General features: G+C 34.0%; 1 protein-coding gene and 1 long non-coding RNA gene across 2 annotated transcripts in view; one reads left to right on the top strand and one right to left on the bottom strand.

Moving 5' to 3' along the window:
• Positions 1-23,462, bottom strand: part of LOC142351049 (transmembrane and coiled-coil domain-containing protein 3-like) — a 425,404-nt gene that overhangs the window by 303,914 nt on the left and 98,028 nt on the right. The gene's annotated exons all lie outside the window — the stretch shown is intronic.
• LOC142351195 (uncharacterized) lies at positions 13,495-21,807 on the top strand. The gene is made up of 3 exons (XR_012760952.1): positions 13,495-13,579; positions 18,474-18,644; positions 21,666-21,807. It is a non-coding gene; the product is annotated as an uncharacterized LOC142351195 (long non-coding RNA).

Genomic DNA, 23,462 nt, shown 5'->3' on the forward strand with positions numbered 1-23,462 from the left:
TTGGGTCTTTCCAACCGAAATTATAATCAGCTGCAACAGTTCTCCAATCAGCTGAAGTATATGGTGAATAATCAGCTTTTAATTTTTCCATCTTGAACTTTTTTTAAGGTTTTCACAATCAATTGCCTCATTTTTCGCCTTGTCTCGTTTAGAGCTCACAAATCGCAAAAATGGGTGTGTTATGGCCAGAGCCTCATCAAGTTGACGCTGAGGATGAACCGCTGATTATTGCTAAGGGGCCAAATCAGGGAGAAAATTTGATGCTGGTTGAGGGCAATACCCCACAAAGTTTGGCACGAGGGGCGTGCAAGCGTTTATATACCAAGGAGGAGACCATGGGTCATATGTTGTCGCCCAAAACCAAACCCAGAACTGGTGTTGTGCAGCGCGACGATTTCTCACCTGTCAGAAAAAATCAGTTGAAAGGTTCCTTAATTTTCCCTTTTTCCTGAAGTAATTTCCCAAAAGGTTTTGAGACTGCTGATTTCTGCTTCTGAAGATCTACTGGCAGTGTTTTTAAGGGCTGCCCTCAGCTCAAAAAAGTGTGTCTCGTAGTTGTTTGGCTTAGCCAGTTCATGTTGAAAACTTGGTTTACTCATTTTCTGCGACTTTCTTCCATAAAGTTTTTTTGAAATAGTCTTTCTTAATGTGTTGTTGATTTTTAGAGTTCTTCCGTCGAAAGTACCAGGACAAGTGGCTGGCAATGTACGAATTGGCCAAAACAAGTATAAATAATTTAGGAAATGAGCTGCGTTCCAATGGAAGAAGAAGTGGAAACCTTCCAAATGAGGCCGGTACTGATGATGAAAATTGATTGCCATTGTCAAATAGTTTCTCTTGCCAAAGTTGTTCAAACGGAATTGACTTGTCAAAATTGGACTGATTTATCTTATGACTGTAATCTATTTAGTCGACGTTTGATTTGGTATTTTTGTTCTGCTGCTTTGTAAATTTTTCATTCGGTACTTCTTGATAGCCTGCTGTGCTAAACAATTTCAGTTGATATATATTCAGATGTTTCCATTTCTATAGCAATCTCTTGTTGCTTTTTTCTACGTGTTCCTTCAGTTTATATATTAAAAATGTACTTCGTGTTCTGTATATATTTTGCATAACCTATACATTTCATCAGGTCAACATTAAAACGTTTGGGATCCACTTCAAGTATCTTTGAGACTACCTGTCAGTTTGGATTATTTGAAATGTTTTTTTGATGGATTAATCCTAGCATCCATTCATATGCGACCCAAAAATTTTCATTGGCCGCCGCTGTCGAAATATTTATGTTTAAACAACACCGCTGCTCATGTTTATATGCAGTACTTTCTGCTTTCGTTCTGTGCTAGCTACCTTTAATTCTTTGTTATTCAGATATATCCTTGTTCATAGCATTTTTTGTTGCATCTTTTAATTTACCTCGTTGTCATTGTTTTTTTAAAAGATTGCCTTGGTATTATTTGCTATTTAAACTTTCTTTTTCATCAGTATAATAGCTAAATTTTTCTAGGAGCATCTTCAAACAGTTTTGAAGGTTCTTGTTAACTTTTCATTTTTTACCAAATAATTAAATGTTTTATATCAGAAATGCTACCAAGAAAAATTGATTGGCCTGTGCTTGCACAATGTGATTTGTATGCTGTCAAAAGACATGTGGAAACTGAGTTCAGAAAGGCCGAAGAAATTGTGAGGCCTTTGTCAGAGCGTATTTTTGAGCAGCGCATCAAAAATGATTCAAACTGGAAATTAACATACAAGGCAGTTTGCAACGCGTACATTTCCCTTTTTCCTGATTTTGCTATTGAACATGACACCTATGGCGGCTACAAACTAATGTACAGAGGTACCGAATCTTTAAAGGCCAACACAGTTTTAAGAGGAAAACCCATTGGTTTTGTGAAACCTGTCCCTGATGGTGTCACAGATTGGTCTGTGATGCGGTCTGAGAGGACTGGTGAACAGCTTCTCCTTCTCGGGCCGATCAGATTCGTTAATTCAGATTGTACTCCAAACAGTGAGTATGACTTCTCGAGCTCTGATGGAGTTGTACAGCTTAGAACAAAGAAGCGGATCTCCTCTGGAGATGAAATTCTCGTAAAATACGGTAGTGACTTCTTTGACTTGAATCAGTGTAAATGTAAAACATGTGAGGATTTGAATGAAATTACGCAGTTCCTACTAAACGAAATTTTTCATGAATTGTTGCCAGAGATAGTTGCTGAAGTCTTAACAGAACGCAGTCCAATGTTGAAAAAAGTGAAACCCGGTGCGCCTAGGATACGCTCACGACAGTTAGTTCTACTCTACAACGAAATGGTCGAAACCCCCGCTGAGACTTTTGATATCGTTCAGGAGCAAAATCAGACAGTTGATAATGCAGAGTCTGAAACATGTTTTCTACATGAAATTTCAAATTTCGCCCCGCCTACTCAGATGTTGCCAACGATTACAACGGTAGACAATATGTCTAGAGACCCACTTGGTTGTACTATCTTTCAGCCTCCGCGTGCTTCATCGCCCATAAATTACTCTGTGCCTCTCGAATGTTCTGTGTCATCAATTCAAACGACGCATGATTATGAGCAGGACCTGGTCGGTAGGAAAAAATTGTTCCCTGGAAGTGATGTTAATCTCGCAGATGCTTCTCTATTAGTAGAGCTTCTGTGTTCGAAGCTGCACTTATCAGATGAGGGATCGGTTTTGACCCATAGTGTTATCAAATCTCTCCTTCCACAAGAGAATGTATTTCCTTCTGGATCTTCTTTTATCAGCAAAGTAAAAGCAAATTTTGATGATGCTACTAGAGTTATTGTTGGCAAAGAGGAGGGCTCATTTTGTGTGCTCAACTTCAGAAATCAGATTGCAAGTGTTTTAGAACGAAATTTTAACGAAATTTTAAATTATTCCAGCCATCGAAAGCTTTATCCCTATTCCGATTTTAATGATAAATTTTCTCCAATTTTCGGAATAACTGATTCTAATTCAGCGACTTTAAATCTTATTGTTTCAACCGATGGTGTTAATATCAAAAAATCAACTTTCAAAAAAGAACTGTGGCCTATTTGGCTTCAGGTTGCTGATCTACCCCCAATTTTGCGCATGGCTAGAAAAAACATTGTTCTGGCAGCTTTGTTCGTTGGCTCTCAGGCACCTGATTGGACCACCATTGTTCCGCATTTGAGAGCAGAATTAGTTTCCAATGTTGAAGTAATTGTGCATGGAGACTATCGATTGTCGGTTCGGTTGAATTGCATTTCAATTGTTGCTGACATGTGTGCTAAAGCACATGTTTTGAATATGTTTCAGTTCAATGGCTTTTTCGGTTGTCATTACTGTGACGTTGAAGGACTTACGTTAGGTAGGTCTCATGCCTACTACCCGTTCAGTCAAAAGGGTGCTATTCGAGATTCCGAGGTTTATGAAAAATACGTTAAGGTGGCCGAAAGCATGCCAGGCAATGATGTACAAAATATTGGTGGTGTCAAAGGAAAAAGTGCTTTTTCATCAATCATCAATGGTTTACCGCTTTCGGCACCAATTGATTATATGCACTGTGTATTGCTGGGCATCTTTCCTGAATTATTAAAGTTTTGTTATCGGAAATTAGATTTTTGGAATAAGGAATTTTTGAATGCAAGGGTAGCAAAACTGGCTTGTCCACAAGAAATGATTTGTTATTCTCGAAAGATTCGAAGCCTCGAAGAGATCGGACAGTTCAAAGCAAATGAATATTTTAATTGGATGTTTTATGTTGCTCCTGTTCTTTTTCGTAATAGTTTACCCGAGACCTTGTACAAGCAGCTTTTAAATCTTTCATTTGGCGTTCGACTCCTTATCGAAGCAAGCACTGACTCAAACATTCAATTGGGTGAATCGTTAATAACTGATTTTCGCGCGAACGTTGTAAACATTTTTGATGGCAATGAGAGAATCGAAACAATTAATGTTCACTCGTTGGGTCATTTTGGAGACCAGGTGCGAAAAATTGGTCCTTTATTCACATGTTCAGCCATGAGTTTCGAATCTGCCAATCGTCTTCTCGGAGAGGTTTTTACGGGATCACATCATGAAGTTGAAGTTATCTGCCGTCGTCTTCTTGAACTGCAACGTTTTTATGATGCCACTGTGGATAGTCGACCTGTACTAAACTTATATAACAAAATTATGGGCCAGAACACGGAAGAGCGCTCCAATTTTCACCATGGAATGAAATTGACAAAGTCGTTGGAAGATGGAATGAAAAATTTCCCCGAGGCTAACTTTTTCAATCGGTATTATGTCGGAAACCGTTATTTTGATTCACCCTGTTATTCAAGGGCTCCTTCCTCTGGTGATTGCAATAGTTTTGTTTATTTCAACGTTGCAGAGCAGCTAACTTTCGGACAGATTATGTATTTTCTTTCTTCGAGAAATTTAAGTCAAGAGAGAAGGGTGCAAGCGTGTGTACAACGTTATGAAGTAATGGAGGAGCTCGGTCCTGTCAAAGGATTTTTGTTCTTTATCAAAAAGGGTTCGGGTGAAACTTTGGTAGATGTTGAGCGTCTTAAAAAAGTCTTCTGTCTGAGGGATTGTCAAGCCCCCGAAAAACTGTTTGCAATGAAACTCTGTGCAGCCTTCGATCATGCATAACTTATTAACTGAGACAAAAACCAGTTCTGACCTAAGTTGTTCTCTGTAAATTTCTGAATTCAAAATATTAGGCCTCGAAAATGTTTTTGTTCGGTGCATAATTTTGGCATGCTTTCCCAAAAAATATCTAGTGAACATGTATGATGAAAACGAGAGAATATAGACAATGAACGCTTACTTGTGACATCTTTCTGATCGAGCAAGAGTTGCGTTTTTGTTTGCGTACTCAGCAATGAGTTCTGTTTATGCAAATTGCCTGCTTGTGAATGTATTTCCTCTTCAGATTTACTTGTCTCCTGTTATAAGACTCGTTGTTCTGGAGTCGCATTTTTTTCCTTTTCCTCTACTATCTCACTTGAGTATTTGGGCGCGTTTCTTTTCCTTACTCTCTTAGCTCTACGGCCTTAGAGTATTAAATGTCTTATTTCTACATAGTAGAAGACTCGTGGCTTTATGGCCGCAGTTCTGTATATTTTCTTTGCCTTACTCTCTTGGCTCTATGGCCTCAGAGAATCTAATGTCTTAAATTTACATTGTAGAAGACTTGTAGAAGACTCTTGACAGTTCTGTCTTCTTTTTTTCGTTTTTTACTCTCTTGGCTATATGGCCTCAGAGTATAAATGTCTTATTTTTACATTGTAGAAGACTCGTGGCTCTATGGCCGCAGTTCTTTTGTCTACTTTTTTCTTTGCTGACTCTCTTGGCTGTATGGCCTCGGAGTTTTTTTCTTATTTACTTTTTAGGCGTGTCGCAGCTATATGGCTGCAGTTCTTTCTATTGCTTTTCTTTGCTTACTCTCTTGGCTCTATGGCCAAAGAGTAATAAATCTCTCATTTTCCTTTTAGAAGACTCGTGGCTCTATGGCCGCAGTGTTAAATGTACATTTTCTTTGTAAAAGCTTCCCTGCTATTCTGTAGTCTTTTTTTCGTTGTTTACTCTCTTGGCTCTATGGCCTCAGAGTACAAATGTCTTATTTTTACATTGTAGAAGACTCGTGGCTCTATGGCCGCAGTTCTTTTGTCTGTTTTATTCTTTGATTACTCTCTTGGCTGTATGGCCTCAAAGTTTCTTCTTATTTACTTTTTAGGCGTCTCGCATCTATATGGCTGCAGTTCTTTCTTTTTCTTTTCTTTGCTTACTCTCTTGGCTCTTTGGCCCCAGAGTAATAAATGTCTCAATTTCACTGTAGATGTAGAAGACTCGTGGCTCTATGGCCGCAGTTTTTCTGTCTTGTACTTTTATGCTTCTCTTGGCTCTATAGCCGATAAGATTTTTCATGACATTGAATTCCGTGATGTAAATGATTCTTGATCTTTGGCTCACAAATTTGAAACTGAGTTTGCTTTTTTTTTGAAATGACAAAATTGTTTTTATGTCTGTGTCATTGATTATTGTGTGACAAGTATTCTCTTTTCTATCGAGGTTGCGGCTTTATAGTCACAGCTTTTCTATCGCATTTTTCTTTTGTTAACACGACTCTTAAGCCTCTTTTGTACCTTTATCCTGCTCTTAGGAGACTTGTAGGAGACCACATTGCTACAGTTTTTCTGTCTGTTATTTCTTTCGTTGCTTAATCTCTTGGCTCTGATCTCCGAGTAATAAATGTCCTATATATCAGTGAAGCAGATTCGTGGCTCCATGGCCGCAGTTCTGTCTATTTTTTTTCTTTGCTTACTCTTTTGGCTGTATTGCCTCGGAGGTTGTTTTCTTTTTTACTTTGTATTAGTCTTGCAGATATATGGCTGCAGTTCTTTCCATTGTTTTTCTTTAATTACTCTCTTGGCTCTATGGCCTCAGAGAATCGAATGTCTTAAATTTACATTGTAGAAGACTCGTAGAAGACTCCTGAAAGTTCTTCTGTCTTCTTTTTTTCGTTTTTTACTCTCTTGGCTCTATGGCCTCAGAGTACAAATGTCTGGTTTTTACATTGTAGAAGACTCGTGGCTCTATGGCCGCAGTTCTTTTGTCTACTTTTTTCTTTGCTGACTCTCTTGGCTGTATGGCCTCGGAGTTTCTTCTTATTTACTTTTTAGGCGTCTCGCAGCTATATGGCTGCAGTTCTTTCTATTGCTTTTCTTTGCTTGCTCTCTTGGCTCTATGGCCACAGAGTATTAAATCTCTCATTTTCTTTGTAGACGACTCGTGGCTCTATGGCCGCAGTGTTAAATGTACATTTTCTTTGAAAAGCTTCCTTGCTGTTCTGTCTTCTTTTTTTTCGTTGTTTACTCTCTTGGCTCTATGGCCTCAGAATACAAATGTCTTATTTTTACATTGTAGAAGACTCGTGGCTCTATGGCCGCAGTTCTTTTGTCTACTTTTTTCTTTGCTGACTCTCTTGGCTGTATGGCCTCGGAGTTTTTCTCGTATTTACTTTTTAGGCATCTCGCAGCTATATGGCTGCAGTTCTTTCTATTGCTTTTCTTTGCTTACTCTCCTGGCTCTATGGCCACAGAGTATTAAATCTCTCATTTTCCTTGTAGACGACTCGTGGCTCTATGGCCGCAGTGTTAAATGTACATTTTCTTTGAAAAGCTTCCTTGCTGTTCTGTCTTCTTTTTTTTCGTTGTTTACTCTCTTGGCTCTATGGCCTCAGAGTACAAATGTCTTATTTTTACATTGTAGAAGACTCGTGGCTCTATGGCCGCAGTTCTTTTGTCTACTTTGTTCTTTGCTGACTCTCTTGGCTGTATGGCCTCAGAGTTTTCTTTTTTACTTTTTAGTAATCTCGCAGCTATATGGCGGCTTTGTTTCTTTTCTTTCATTGCTTTTCTTTGCTTACTCCCTTGGCCCTTTAAACCGAGTAACTCTCGTTTTCATTGTAAAATACTTGTGGCTTGGGCCGCAGTTCTTCATTCCTGCACTTTTTTGCTTCTTTTGGCTGTATGGCCGATGAGGTTTTTCATGTCATGACATTTCTTTCGTCATATAACTGATTCTTGATCTTTGGCTCACAAGTTTGAAATTGAAATTTTTCTTGAAATGAGAAAATTGTTTTTGTGTCTATGTCGTTGATTATTGTGGACAAGTATTCTCTTTTCTATCGGGGTCGTGGCATTATCGTCACAGCTTTTTTGCTTTTGTCTTTGCTTAACATCTTGACTCTTCAGCCTCTTTTTTATCTTCGTCCTGTTCTTAGGAGACTCAATTTTTATGATGATTGATTCTTATCTGTGACTCTCATGTTCAAAATTCATATTCTGATCTTTTTTGATCGATGTTGCGGTTTGTGTCTGTTTTCTTGATTCTTGCCGATAACTTGTCTCTCTGTCCTTGTAGCTCTGTGACCACGTCTAATTTTTTTGTTGCTTGTCTTACTAACTCTGTTGTCTCTTTGGTCTCATTTTTTTGGTTTTGGAAGACGCTTGACTCAATGGCCACAGTTAGTCTGTGCATAGTTTTTTCGCATTCTAACTTTTTTGTTTTTAGAGGTTTTCTTAGCTTGCAAACATATGATGCTTATTTCTTGATATCTGATTCACCTTTACAAAACTGATATTTTGGTCTGAAACGAATTAAACTTTCAAAAGAATTTTTTTTCAAATTGGTCAAGGATTGGTGCATATCGAACAATACTCTAATTCGAAGTGCCCCTATGTCTTAAGGATCCAAGTAAAATCAAATTTGGATCGATCTTGCTGAGGAAAAAGTTTTTAAATTTTTTTTTCGTTGATTTGTAATTTTTGTTTTAAGCTAGTCAAGGAGTGGTTCATATCAAGCGTTACTGCAAATCAAAGTTCCCCTATATCATTAGGATCGAAGTCATAAGAATTTTGAATCCAGCTTGCTTTTTGGAAAAAAGTTAGGTTTGAAACTATTTTTTTTGTTTTTCAAAATGTATTTTTAAATATATTTTTTTCAAGCTAGTCAAGGAGTTGTTCAAATCTTTTGTTACTACGAATTAAAGTTCCCCTATATCACTGGGATCGAAACCAAAAAGAATTTTTGACCTAGCTTGCTTTGGAAAAAGGTTAGATTTTCAAACGGTTTTTTTGTTGTTTTGCAAAATGTATTTTTTAAATGTATTTTTTCAAGCTAGTCAAGAAGTTGTTCAAATCTATTGTTACTACGAATCAAAGTTCTCCTATATCACTTGAATCCAAGTCTAAAAGAATTTTTGACCTAGCTTGCTTTGGAAAAAAGTTAGATTTTCAAACTGTTTTTTTGCAAAGTGTATTTTTAAAATATATTTTTTTCAAGCTAGTCGAGGAGTTGTTCATATCTATTGTTACTGCGAATCAAAGTTCCCCTATATCACTGGGATCCAAGACGAAAAGAATTTTTGACCTAGCTTGCTTTGGAAAAAAGTTAGATTTTCAAACGGTTTTTTCGTTGTTTTGCAAAATGTATTTTTAAAATATATTTTTTTTCAAGGTAGTCAAGGAGTTGTTCAAATCTATTGTTACTAAGAATCAAAGTTCCCCTATATCACTGGGATTCAAGACAAAAAGAGTTTTTGACCGAGCTTGCTTAGGAAAAAAGTTAGATTTTCAAACGGTTTTTTCGTTGTTTTGCAAAATGTATTTTTAAAATATATTTTTTTCAAGCTAGTCAAGGAGTTGTTCAAATCTATTGTTACTACGAATCAAAGTTCCACTATATCACTGGGATTCAAGACAAAAAGAATTTTTGACCTAGCTTGCTTAGGAAAGAAGTTAGATTTTCAAACGGTTTTTTCGTTGTTTTGCAAAATGTATTTTTAAAACATATTTTTTTCAAGCTAGTCAAGGAGTTGTTCAAATCTATTGTTACTGCGAATCAAAGTTCCTCTATATCACTGGGATCCAAGTCAAAAAGAATTTTTGACCTAGCTTGCTTAGGAAAAAAGTTAGATTTTCAAACGGTTTTTTCGTTGTTTTGCAAAATGTATTTTTAAAACTAATTTTTTTTCAAGCTAGTCAAGGAGTTGTTCAAATCTATTGTTACTGCGAATCAAAGTTCCTCTATATCACTGGGATCCAAGTCAAAAAGAATTTTTGACCTAGCTTGCTTAGGAAAAAAGTTAGATTTTCAAACGGTTTTTTCGTTGTTTTGCAAAATGTATTTTTAAAACTAATTTTTTTTCAAGCTAGTCAAGGAGTTGTTCAAATCTATTGTTACTGCGAATCAAAGTTCCCCTATATCACTGGGATCCAAGTCAAAAAGAATTTTTGACCTAGCTTGCTTATGAAAAAAGTTAGATTTTCAAACGGTTTTTTCGTTGTTTTGCAAAATGTATTTTTAAAATATATTTTTTTCAGGCTAGTCAATGAGTTGTTCAAATCTATTTTTACTAAGAATCAAAGTTCCCCCATATCACTGGGATCCAAGTCGAAAAGTATTTTTGACCTAGCTTGCTTAGGAAAAAGGTTAGATTTTCAAACGGTTTTTTCGTTGTTTTGCAAAATGTATTTTTAAAATATATTTTTTTCAAGCTAGTCAAGGAGTTGTTCAAATCTATTGTTACTACGAATCAAAGTTCCCCTATATCACTGGGATTCAAGACAAAAAGAATTCTTGACCGAGCTTGCTTAGGAAAAAAGTTAGATTTTCAAACGGTTTTTTCGTTGTTTTGCAAAATGTATTTTTAAAATATATTTTTCTTCAAGCTAGTCAAGGAGTTGTTCAAATCTATTGTTACTGCGAATCAAAGTTCCCCTATATCACTGGGATCCAAGTCAAAAAGAATTTTTGACCTAGCTTGCTTAGGAAAAAAGTTAGATTTTCAAACGGTTTTTTCGTTGTTTTGCAAAATGTATTTTTAAAACATATTTTTTTCAAGCTAGTCAAGGAGTTGTTCAAATCTATTGTTACTGCGAATCAAAGTTCCCCTATATCACTGGGATCCAAGTCAAAAAGAATTTTTGACCTAGCTTGCTTAGGAAAAAAGTTAGATTTTCAAACGGTTTTTTCGTTGTTTTGCAAAATGTATTTTTAAAACATATTTTTTTCAAGCTAGTCAAGGAGTTGTTCAAATCTATTGTTACTGCGAATCAAAGTTCCCCTATATCACTGGGATCCAAGTCAAAAAGAATTTTTGACCTAGCTTGCTTAGGAAAAAAGTTAGATTTTCAAACGGTTTTTTCGTTGTTTTGCAAAATGTATTTTTAAAACATATTTTTTTCAAGCTAGTCAAGGAGTTGTTCAAATCTATTGTTACTGCGAATCAAAGTTCCCCTATATCACTGGGATCCAAGTCAAAAAGAATTTTTGACCTAGCTTGCTTAGGAAAAAAGTTAGATTTTCAAACGGTTTTTTCGTTGTTTTGCAAAATGTATTTTTAAAACATATTTTTTTCAAGCTAGTCAAGGAGTTGTTCAAATCTATTGTTACTGCGAATCAAAGTTCCCCTATATCACTGGGATCCAAGTCAAAAAGAATTTTTGACCTAGCTTGCTTAGGAAAAAAGTTAGATTTTCAAACGGTTTTTTTGTTGTTTTGCAAAATGTATTTTTAAAACATATTTTTTTCAAGCTAGTCAAGGAGTTGTTCAAATCTATTGTTACTGCGAATCAAAGTTCCCCTATATCACTGGGATCCAAGTCAAAAAGAATTTTTGACCTAGCTTGCTTAGGAAAAAAGTTAGATTTTCAAACGGTTTTTTCGTTGTTTTGCAAAATGTATTTTTAAAACATATTTTTTTCAAGCTAGTCAAGGAGTTGTTCAAATCTATTGTTACTGCGAATCAAAGTTCCCCTATATCACTGGGATCCAAGTCAAAAAGAATTTTTGACCTAGCTTGCTTAGGAAAAAAGTTAGATTTTCAAACGGTTTTTTCGTTGTTTTGCAAAATGTATTTTTAAAACATATTTTTTTCAAGCTAGTCAAGGAGTTGTTCAAATCTATTGTTACTGCGAATCAAAGTTCCCCTATATCACTGGGATCCAAGTCAAAAAGAATTTTTGACCTAGCTTGCTTAGGAAAAAAGTTAGATTTTCAAACGGTTTTTTCGTTGTTTTGCAAAATGTATTTTTAAAACATATTTTTTTCAAGCTAGTCAAGGAGTTGTTCAAATCTATTGTTACTGCGAATCAAAGTTCCCCTATATCACTGGGATCCAAGTCAAAAAGAATTTTTGACCTAGCTTGCTTAGGAAAAAAGTTAGATTTTCAAACGGTTTTTTCGTTGTTTTGCAAAATGTATTTTTAAAACATATTTTTTTCAAGCTAGTCAAGGAGTTGTTCAAATCTATTGTTACTGCGAATCAAAGTTCCCCTATATCACTGGGATCCAAGTCAAAAAGAATTTTTGACCTAGCTTGCTTAGGAAAAAAGTTAGATTTTCAAACGGTTTTTTCGTTGTTTTGCAAAATGTATTTTTAAAACATATTTTTTTCAAGCTAGTCAAGGAGTTGTTCAAATCTATTGTTACTGCGAATCAAAGTTCCCCTATATCACTGGGATCCAAGTCAAAAAGAATTTTTGACCTAGCTTGCTTAGGAAAAAAGTTAGATTTTCAAACGGTTTTTTCGTTGTTTTGCAAAATGTATTTTTAAAACATATTTTTTTCAAGCTAGTCAAGGAGTTGTTCAAATCTATTGTTACTGCGAATCAAAGTTCCCCTATATCACTGGGATCCAAGTCAAAAAGAATTTTTGACCTAGCTTGCTTAGGAAAAAAGTTAGATTTTCAAACGGTTTTTTTGTTGTTTTGCAAAATGTATTTTTAAAACATATTTTTTTCAAGCTAGTCAAGGAGTTGTTCAAATCTATTGTTACTGCGAATCAAAGTTCCCCTATATCACTGGGATCCAAGTCAAAAAGAATTTTTGACCTAGCTTGCTTAGGAAAAAAGTTAGATTTTCAAACGGTTTTTTCGTTGTTTTGCAAAATGTATTTTTAAAACATATTTTTTTCAAGCTAGTCAAGGAGTTGTTCAAATCTATTGTTACTGCGAATCAAAGTTCCCCTATATCACTGGGATCCAAGTCAAAAAGAATTTTTGACCTAGCTTGCTTAGGAAAAAAGTTAGATTTTCAAACGGTTTTTTCGTTGTTTTGCAAAATGTATTTTTAAAACATATTTTTTTCAAGCTAGTCAAGGAGTTGTTCAAATCTATTGTTACTGCGAATCAAAGTTCCCCTATATCACTGGGATCCAAGTCAAAAAGAATTTTTGACCTAGCTTGCTTAGGAAAAAAGTTACATTTTCAAACGGTTTTTTCGTTGTTTTGCAAAATGTATTTTTAAAACATATTTTTCTTCAAGTTAGTCAAGGAGTTGTTCATATCGAGCGTTACTACAAATCGAAGTTCCCCTATATCCATAAAATCCAACTCATTTTTTTTTGCTTTAGCTTGTTGTTTTATATATATATATATATGTAATTTTCGGTATTGTATTGGTTTTTTTTAGCTATAGCTCTTCATTTCTCTTCAACAGTGAGTATTGAATTTGTATTTTTAAGGACCTCTTTGGCCTTGAAAAGGTGACCATACCTTACCAAGAGCCACGAACATAGTTTAAATAGCATTCATAATCATATTTGGTGCTTTATTTGTACATAAGGGTACTCAAACTTATGTTAAAAGTGCCCATGAACCTAGAAAATGCACCATTCTAACCCTCTGTCCAGAAAAAATCAAGTCTTGGATCCTTTCTGCCAAGAGAAATCCCAAGTCTTGTGTCTTGCCTGCCAAGAGGTTACCAAGTCTTGGTTGTACTCTGCACAGAGTGACCCAAGACTTGGACCTTCTCTTGGCAGAGAGACCCAAGACTTGGGATTTCTCTGGGCAGAGACCCCCAAGTCTTGATTTTTCTCTGTCAATAGAAACCTCAGAGATCGACTCTGGAGTGTTCTCTTAGCAGCCTTGTATTTGACATGATCAGACTCTGAATCAGGCCTGGGACCTTGTCTGATTTTTTTCTGAATCAGGCCTGATGGTCTCTGGAGGCTCAGTACGGGTTAGCGCTTATTTACTTTTCATTTTGCTTTTCAATTTATTTTCGAAGTTATTCAATTCCTATCAGATCATTCAAGGTTAATTTTACTGTGATTTTAATTTTTGTTAAAGCTAAAATTTTTGTAAATGTTTATTGTCTGAGATACAACTAAGACAGATAGTTTTATAAATATGCATTACCGTAAAGGATGATTAATTCAATAGTGCACCTTGTTTTTTTCATGGAATTAGATAATAGAAAAAAAACTGAATTATGCAAAGGCGTTATCAACAGGTTGGCTATATGAAAATCCAATTGAAACCAATCACATTCAATTGTCTTATTTAAAAGATTTCAAGACCAATAATTTGAAAATTTTTTGAGGAAAACAGAAATTGGCACATAAAGAGTTCAAATGCTGTAAAATGCCAAAAAACTAGTCAGTAAACGCAACTTACGCAAAAATTGCCAATCAATGCAATAACTTTATTTTTTTGTTTGAGCATCCTTTAAGTCTGATTTCAAATTTTGTACTGAATTTATCATTTGTCTATATTATATCCAACTTGTGAATTTTAGCAGTCTGGTTTTGAAATTATTTAATTTTTCAATTCGGAAAGCAATCCAGTGCTACAAAAAACAGTTTCAAAAAAATCACTGAAAATGCTTTTTTGATGTAGTTTCAATTCGATGTTGGCGACAGTGAATGTAATAAAAATAAGCTGCACAGTTTTTTAGCTGCTTAATTTAAATTGAAGTGATTCTCTAGAACGCTACAAAAACATTGCAGCCAACCTAATGTGCTGTGAGCTAATTTATATAAAAACTTTTCGCGCAATGTTAACAAATTTCAGAGCGTAGAAAAAGTAAAAGAAGAGAATCGTTTACTGCAGATCTCTTATCATTTTGAGATTCAGAGGTCAGTTTTTCTTTATGACCGTTCACCATATTTGTATAATATACGGTTTTTACGATTAAAATCAGCATCTTTCACTTGATTATAGCTTTGTCTCGCAGTAATATGCAACGAAATCAGAACGTAGGAAAAGAGAACATTTTTTTGCTAACTAAATTTGAAGCAGAAACAGTCGGAAAACATAAAGTATGTTATGCTGTAATTATTCGTTTAATCAAAGATCCGGTGAGGCTACATATTTTGAAACGAAATTGTTACCATGAAGAGTTTTTTAGCCAACATTTTTTGCTCGCTTTTGATCAAAATGATGATCGATGAACAATTTTAAAATAGTTTTTTGGGAAACTTTTTTTTCCACAATAATCAAAGCTATGAATCGCGCATGTTTTTGAGAGACCATTTTTGCTACATAGTTTCACCAATATAATTTGTTTTTATAAACTTACAAAAGAGACTCGGAAATGTGCGTACGCAAATAATGTTCCGACCCCGCTCATCCACATTATTGAATTAGTTGGCTACCAAATGATGACGAGATAGAAAATTTTCAAAAACATACACATCATTCAATAAACAACCAATGAAATAAGACAATGCCACGTTAGAGGGCCGATGAAAAGTGTTGATAATAAGACTACTAGGAAGGACAAAAAGAAATTTCAAACAACAAACATTATTTACGACCAAAACTATTAAAAAATCTATGATAAAATATAATAACCAAATCTTTAATAAAAAAAATCATAACAAAATCAAACTCGCATCAGATAAAAACCAAAACAATTTAACTTATTTTCATTAGAAAAGATATGGGATCTGTCCCCAATGCGACTAGTTCACAGGTCGACAAAAAGAGCATATAGGTGCAAAGTTCAAAAATACTTTCCCAGATTGAAAAGAATTAATTTTACAGTTTTTAACGTCATTAGATATCAACTGAATCCATTAAAATGTTTTTTAATATCTACATAGGAAGCAATTGAGACAAGTCATTATCCAACGTTCGATTGCGCAAAATTTCAAAGCCATTGGGATCAATGATTATGGTTATAATTTAAAAAAAAAACCAAAATGTACAAAAATATAGAAATGTTTGAAATGTACAAAAATGTAGAAATCTAACATTTTATGAGAACTCGTAGTAACAGTAGTGATAAAGCCGAGAAACAAAAGTTTGAAGCTAAAACCGTAATAATTTATAGCTCACTGGAAACAGGTTCTGACTTGTGTTTACAAGGACTGAGCTACAAAAAACAATCGACCAAAAAACTATTCAAAAAAGACGAAGCTAAAAAACACTGATTTTTTTTTGAAAACAAATATCTTCAAAAGTCACAACAGTCATAGAATTAAATGAAAAAGCAATGGATTAAATTTTAACACCTCGGGAAGCCAATTAAGTATGTTAATAATGAGAATAAGTCACGAGCCCTCAAAACAACGATCTCACAAAAAAGCCAAAATATCAAAAATTTTTACGACATTAGACTTTTTAAGGCACTATAATTAGAAGATGATACTTGCAAGGACTCTAAATTATATTTTTACCTTCCTTTTAACATCAACAAGTCTTCCTCATAAAATGACTACATAGACATGACAACAAAAACCCAAAAATTTAACAGTATAGATATCTCGAAAGGTTTTCTTTGAAACTAAACGAATGAACAAATCAGTCACAACATATTAGCAAGCGCAAAAAAATGTTCGAATCAACAAAACTATTTGAGGCTTCTAAGGAATGAGATTAAGTTACATGGTGAAAAAATGGAAAAAAGCAAAAAGGAGACAGATAAAAGTTTTTTTAAAATTTATTTTAAAAGTCATGAAAACAAACAGCTATAAACCAAAACCTTTAACTAGGTTGAGATATATCTCTTGCTTAAGCAGTTAAGATCTGTTGTTAACGGGTATATGACGAACAAAAACGAAAAGAGAAACTAACATTGGCAAAATCAAAGACCCGAAAAATTTTGCGAAAAAATGGTGTCTCAGCCAAAAAAAAAAGATAAACGATTCAACAAAAACAGTTAACATATCCAGATACGCTTTTGCAAACGTTGTGCGTTTCTACTATAATTCCGTCCTTTAATTGGACTTGTCAATAATGTGATAATTTGACAAGGAAACAAAATGAATTCATAAAAATTGCAATTATGATAAAAAAGGAAAATCGAAAACGCGTAGTACCAAAATAAAGAAACCATTAATTGAATATAAAATTTTTATCAACAAGAAATTATAAATCACAGGAAGTCAATTACCGTTTTTTACTGAGACTGCTTCCGAAGTTGAGAGAAATAAGGAAAAATAGTGGCACAGTTCAAAAACTCACCGATGTTTTCTCAATAAAAATTATCCAATGTCCTAACAGACATTAGATAACATCTAAAAAATTTTCTAGGTTATTTTATACCTTCTAAGTAATAATGGACCTTGATTTGGGACACTGATTCTTTGAACTACAAAAATCATACGCAAGAAGTCCCGAAAATTTTTACGTAAACAATTGGTCAGAGCCATAAAAACCGTGACCTTAATTCTGTAGCCATGATATAATCTCGTTGGGTCTCATTTATTTTAAACACTATCTGTCATTAATCGAGCCCTGATTCGATTCAAAATTATTGTCCGTAATTTACATAAAACATTTACATAGCGGAAATTTTCATAAGGATCCATGGTGAGATCAAGATCAGACCAGATATTGCTGATCGTTTAACAAAACACTCAATTGTTGAAATGAGTGCGAAATAGATTAATCTTATACAAAAATTTTCAGTTTGTAAATAATCAATAACGCATTTTATATAATAACCGACTTTATATTTTCAAAATTTTGGCAAAATTATAGTTCCGGAAGACTCCTAAAACCAGCGGGAGTACAACTAGCTTGTTTTTGAGCTTATGATGAATTTGGTCTCAGTTTAAAGGTGTCTACTTCCAGCAAGTTTAAAGCAAGTAGGCTAAAAATCCATTTTTTCGACAAAAAAGTCTGAATTTTTGAATATTTTAGCTTAAGGTATAGCCAAAAAACTCGAGTCGAACAATTCAACAACTCTCCTCTATCTTTAGAGACAGAATCAATAACACTGCAGTCAACAATTTTAACATATTTTAGCAATATTGACGAAAATTTTGTCAATATTGAAAAAAAATTTGGTCAAAAATGTGAATAAAACAAGCTGAATTACGTACAATATTCACAAAACTTTAAACCTCGATAACTCCCCATAAAAAGCAAAAATTGAAATCTTTTAATTCCATATTCTACGCGGGATGGTATTTCTAATGATGCCACTCAAAATTCTCTAAGAATATTAAATCGGTCGACCAAAATTGTCTGAACGAAAAACCCATTTGAGTATATATTTCCTCCCCCCTCAGAGAGGGGTTGGAACAACAATAGGCCTTTCTTTTTGACTCTTTAGCTCGGCGAGAACTTTTCAAGGTTCCAATTTAATCCGAAGCATTCGCGTGTCTTGCAGTTTCCAGTTAACCATGTTTTTATCAATGTTTAAGTGACTTTTAAACAAAGTACCGTTTTTGATTCTAGAGAACTGAAATAAAACTTTTGTAATAGTTTCAAAGGTCTCCTCTAGATGAAATCTTTTAATTGAAATTGAATGCAGCTCAAAGTTTTTACATAAAAACAGCTGAAAACTTTATGAGAAATGCGCTCAATTTTCAGCGTAATTCTTAGATGATTTCAGTGCATTTTGGCAAGAATTCCTGAAATTGTACGTTTTGATTTGTCTCGTGAACGTAACTAAATACATAAAAAGTTTTAAAAAAATCAGCTTAATTTTTTGAAAAATTGAAAACCACCAGCTTTCATATTATTTATTACAAGGTTTCAGCGCATTTCTCTCATAATTAAAAAAAAAATTATTGACCCTTGTTCTCGTCTTTGTTCTTATAAACCAATTCAAACTGCGTTATCTGTAAATTTGAAACGATTCATTATAGAAATTAACAGTTAAGAGCAATCAAAAACAATCTTTTCCCACAACCTTCACCATTTCTTATTTGTCTTCTCATATAGGGCATGGAAAACAGTTTTCTTTGTTTCCAGGTGATGACTGCTATGTCAAAGACACTGGCTTTTCTTCTAATAGTCGGAATGGCGTTTATCATTGGGGTGGAGTCAGTCCGAGATGATGTCGAAATGGCATCACAGCGGTCAACAGATGCTGAGGCTCCGGTGCTCAATGATCGTGAGCAAAATCCATTGCTGAGAGGAAGTGTACGGATCTATTTTGTATCTTCTATGACCCCGCAATTATTTTTTAAACACTCTAAACTTGATGTTTTTACCGTAAAAACGGCATTTTAATTTCTTTATCTGGTTTTAAAATGATCGTATCAACATCATCATCCCATATGCCTTTTAAGTATGTCAGACTAAAGTCTCGGGTTCACTTCAGACCACTGCAGTTCAAAAAATTGTTAATGAAAATAAAGTAGAGCATAATTTTTTTAAAAAAAGCGTTACTTCTATTTAACAGCTAATTTTAAACTCATTTTTTGGAAAATTTTGTGTAAAAAACTTGCTCAATTTCTGTTTCATCAGGTTTATTTTGCGCCACTCACGTTTAAAGAGCAGTAAAGATCACCTATCTAAGCTAACGGTTAGCGGCCGCCACAAGATTCAAAATTATCTACGTCACGCATAATTCGGGTACCCGTTACCCTAGACGAGCTCCCACGCTTTTCATTCAAGGTTTCTGAAAATGACGATTATGTTGCAAGATCTTGTAAGATCCTTGCAAATGACGCTTAACTTGCAGGAATCATACATCGACGCTTATCTTGCACGATTCTCGCATATCCGACGGCTATCTTGCATGATCTTGCAAGATGGAGCGTAATCTTACAAGACTCTTGCAAGATTCTTGCAATATCTTGCAAGACAGCAGTTGGTAATAGACTAGGTAATAGACTATCTGTTTTGTGATTTATCCTCCTGAAGTTTGTATAATCTTGTTATTGATTTTTTTGTCAATGGAACAATTACAATCGTATAATGTTGTACCAGACTCGCTTCTCAATATCTCCACCTACTAAAAGCGATTCTTCGCTACCCAGTTACTTACAAGAATTACGCATATAATTGAGATATGTTTACCATACAAATTATACATATTGACACCTATTTTCGAAAACAGTTGAATGGTCACAACGCTCCCACAAGTGCCAAACAGATAATTCCCCGGAAGAAATCCCACTTGTGCTCAAAATTGCCTCAAATAGTGTTTCTTAGGAGATCAAAACCATCTCTGAACATAGTTTCGTCCGTTGAAAACTCCCTCAATTACATTCTTTGCGTTTGAAAACATCTGATCAGACTTTCGTGTGCTTAAAACTAGTCTTTGATCAGACTTAGAGTTTCGGACCCCTTGCGCTCAAAGACTGCCTCTAATGACAATCAGTCTAAATATGTTCACAGCCACCGCTAAGCAGCTCCGTTTGTCTGCTCGATTATATCTCTGATCAGAACTTGCACGACAAAGTGGACCCGTGAACAGGCAATTGAAGAACATGGTCTGATCATTTTGTGCTGTTGAAGTTTTTTGCTAACAAATTTGAGCCCGACTGCCCAGGTAAGTGGTGGAAGGTGGTAGTCAGATGTCACCACTGCATTGGACTTTGACCTGGTATAAATCAAACAAAATCTTGTTTTACGATTAGTGCACTTAAAATAATTCGCATAATTTCAAGTTTTTCCGTAAAGGTGATTATAACCGTGACTCTCTCCAATAAATCAAAAATTGACAAAACTTGTTAAGACAATGCATGATCTCCTGCATGACAATACATGACATCTCGAAAAGCTTGAAAAATCTCGCCAAATAACTTGAAACATCAGCATTTTTTGGAGAATCTAGATCAAATCTTGGCATGATTTTAATATGGTAAGCCAATAAAATTTTTGATAGCTCATGAAAAAGTATTTTTAAATTTTAAAAGCATTTTTGGCTATTTGTTGTCTCATAACTCTTGTATTATACAACCTACATAAACAATTTAGGTATTAGGTTTTGGAGCTTTTTTGAAATCTTCACAGTGGCTGTCCTGTATAAAATGTGTACTTAACCAGGATGTAGGTAATAAGCTTGGAGATAATTAAATATTTATATATGCCAGAAAAGTAGGCCCAATCTTGTTTCTTGTTACCCGTGCAGAGATATTGCTAGTTTGTACGTATCTTGATGTTCTCATGGATAGCGACTCTAAGACGGGGTCATCGGAATAAAAGTAATCTTGAGTGATTTTGCTAACTACAGAAAACATTTTTATATTCAACTAATTTTTTCCAACAAAAACTCTACCGAGATAGGTTTAAAGGCAACCACGTGGAGTCGAATATTGTAATCAATTGTATCTGTACAATTTTGTAGTTTTTATTATTGTATGGTATTGGCATTCCGAACAATTTATTATTATTATTATTAATATTATTATTATTATTATTATTATTATTATTATTATTATTATTATTATTATTATTATTATTATTATTATTATTTTTATTATTATTATTATTATTATTATTATTATTATTATTATTATTATTATTATTATTATTATTATTATTTTTATTAGTATTATTATTATTAATATTATTATTATTATTATTATTATTATTATTATTATTATTATTATTATTATTATTATTATTATTACATGACAATTTACCCAATGCCATTATACCCAATGCCAAAACACCCAATGCCATTATACCCAAAGCCAAAATACCCAATGCCATTATACCCAATTCACATTAATATTTTCGTTCTATAAGCCGAGTACTATAATTAGCGGAAAATAGCTCTTACACGTATGATTTAACAAACGGATAATTTAATCCCATGTTCGGTTGTGATAGTTTCATATCAAGTCCCACGGGCCGCTGAGGCATGGTCATGGCCCTTAAGTATGTTAAAACATACTGGTAATAATAGCGACTGCTAAATTGTTGTCGGATTATTGAACGAATATATCAAAGTACATTGGGTATAATGGCATTGGTTATATTGGCATTGTGTATAATGGCATTGGCTCTTTTGGCATTGGGTATAATGGCATTGGGTAAATTGTCCTGACACCCTTGGCAAGATTTACCATGTTTTGGTATGTTTCTTATCAAGATGTATCAAGTTTCGATTAACTGTCTCCTTTCAAGGTTGCTGTCAGGAAGTTTTGTGTCCGCTAAAGCTGGGTTGAGGGTGTTTCGAAGCAAAATAATAGATGCAAATAATTTCAGTGTCTGCGTTGTGGGAGACGGGGATTGCCAAAGAAGGAAAACTGAATTGCTACCTTGGTGTCTTGAGCAGAAATAGAATGACTTTGAAACGATCCAAAATTAAATCTAAATCAAATTGGAGTGCAATTTGAGACTCTGTTGATGAACTGTGATACATTGCTATATTATTATACAGGTTGTCATTGTTATACGGCGTGTGTTATACATTGTGATGTCTATAATCAGGTTATATCAAATTCTTACAAATGCTAGCCGTTTTATCTTGCCAGACAGTTCGAAATATAGACTACTCTGTCATTGATATTGATATTGACACTGATTGAAATCATTAAGTAGTTAATAATTACGAGTATATAGCCCACCTTAAGATTCGCGGTCAAGGGGGACTTGGCTATAAAGAAATAAAGAAAGTATTATAATACTTTCTTTATTTCTTTATAGCCAAGTCCCCCTTGACCGCAAATCTTAAGGTGGGCTATATACTCGTAATTATTAACTACTTAATGATCTCAAGCAGTGTCAATATCAATGTCAATGACAGAGTAGTCTATATTTCGAACTGTCTGGCAAGATAAAACGGCTAGCATTTGTAAGAATTTGATATAACCTCCCGGGTTAACGATCATACAACTTTCTTTGATTTCGTACTAGGTCATATATGATTCTTAGTAATCATACTAGGTCATATATGATTTGTATGAATTCTTGGTAGTCATACAAGGACCATATATGATTTCCTAGAAATCATACAAGGATCATACAAAAAAATTCAAAGACTAAAAACTGTATAATTTTGATTTTCCATTGAAGTTGAAAAAATTTCTTGGATTTCATACAAGGTCATATATGACACATAATACATTGACTGGTGCCACAAATTCTCGTATAATGTAGTCAGAGGACTTATTAAATTATTATATTGCATTTGCAATCCACATTTGATTCTTTGTGTGCACTAAAAGAATAACTTTGTGGTTTAAACATATTCAGAAAACGAATATGACGTGATATGCATTTTTTCATTTTTTTCGTGATTAATTTTTTTTATAAATGAGCATTTATATGTATGAACTGGCTTCAGAGTATGTCAAAAATTTTGTTATTTGTTTGGACTTACTCGTTTATTTTGTGCCCAACTTGCAATTGATATTGTACTTTGGGGTCTTTTGGCGGATCACAATGTGATGCCGGGGTATCATATATGTGATATGCCCAACCGAATAAAAACAAATAAAAATAAATGGCTAAAGATTTTCAAAAAATAGATGTATGATTCTTGGTACTCGTACTAGGATCATATATGATTTCTTGGTAATCATACAAGGATCATATATGATTTCTTTGGTTTCATACAAGGATCGTACTAAGAAATCAAGTATGGACAGTATGAAATCGTATATGATCCTTGTATGAAATCAAAGAAACTTCAACCCGGGCTGATATATTCTCTCCGATATTAGTAACTAACAAAACAATATGTAAAAATATTAATTTAAGAGAACCGGAGGGGTCAGGCAACGGGACAAGCGGTCCGTTAATTCCTGCTTTTCAAATGAACCACTTCTTAAACTATGAAGATTGTTTGTGAAAATTTCAAAAATAAAAAAAACCAAAAAAATGTTCTTTTTTTTGGATAAAGGGTTAAGATAAGTTTTTCTTATAGAAAAAGAACATTGTTAATTTCCTCTGATACACATTAGAATAAAATGCAAATGTTTAAAGAGGCAATGTAACGTTAAGAATATCGCATAATGTACAATTATAAAATCAATAAATTGCTTAACTAAAAAAATTGAC

This window comes from Convolutriloba macropyga, chromosome 12 (genome assembly GCF_964194025.1).
Source record: "Convolutriloba macropyga chromosome 12, txConMacr16.3, whole genome shotgun sequence".
NCBI lineage: Eukaryota > Metazoa > Xenacoelomorpha > Acoela > Convolutidae > Convolutriloba > Convolutriloba macropyga.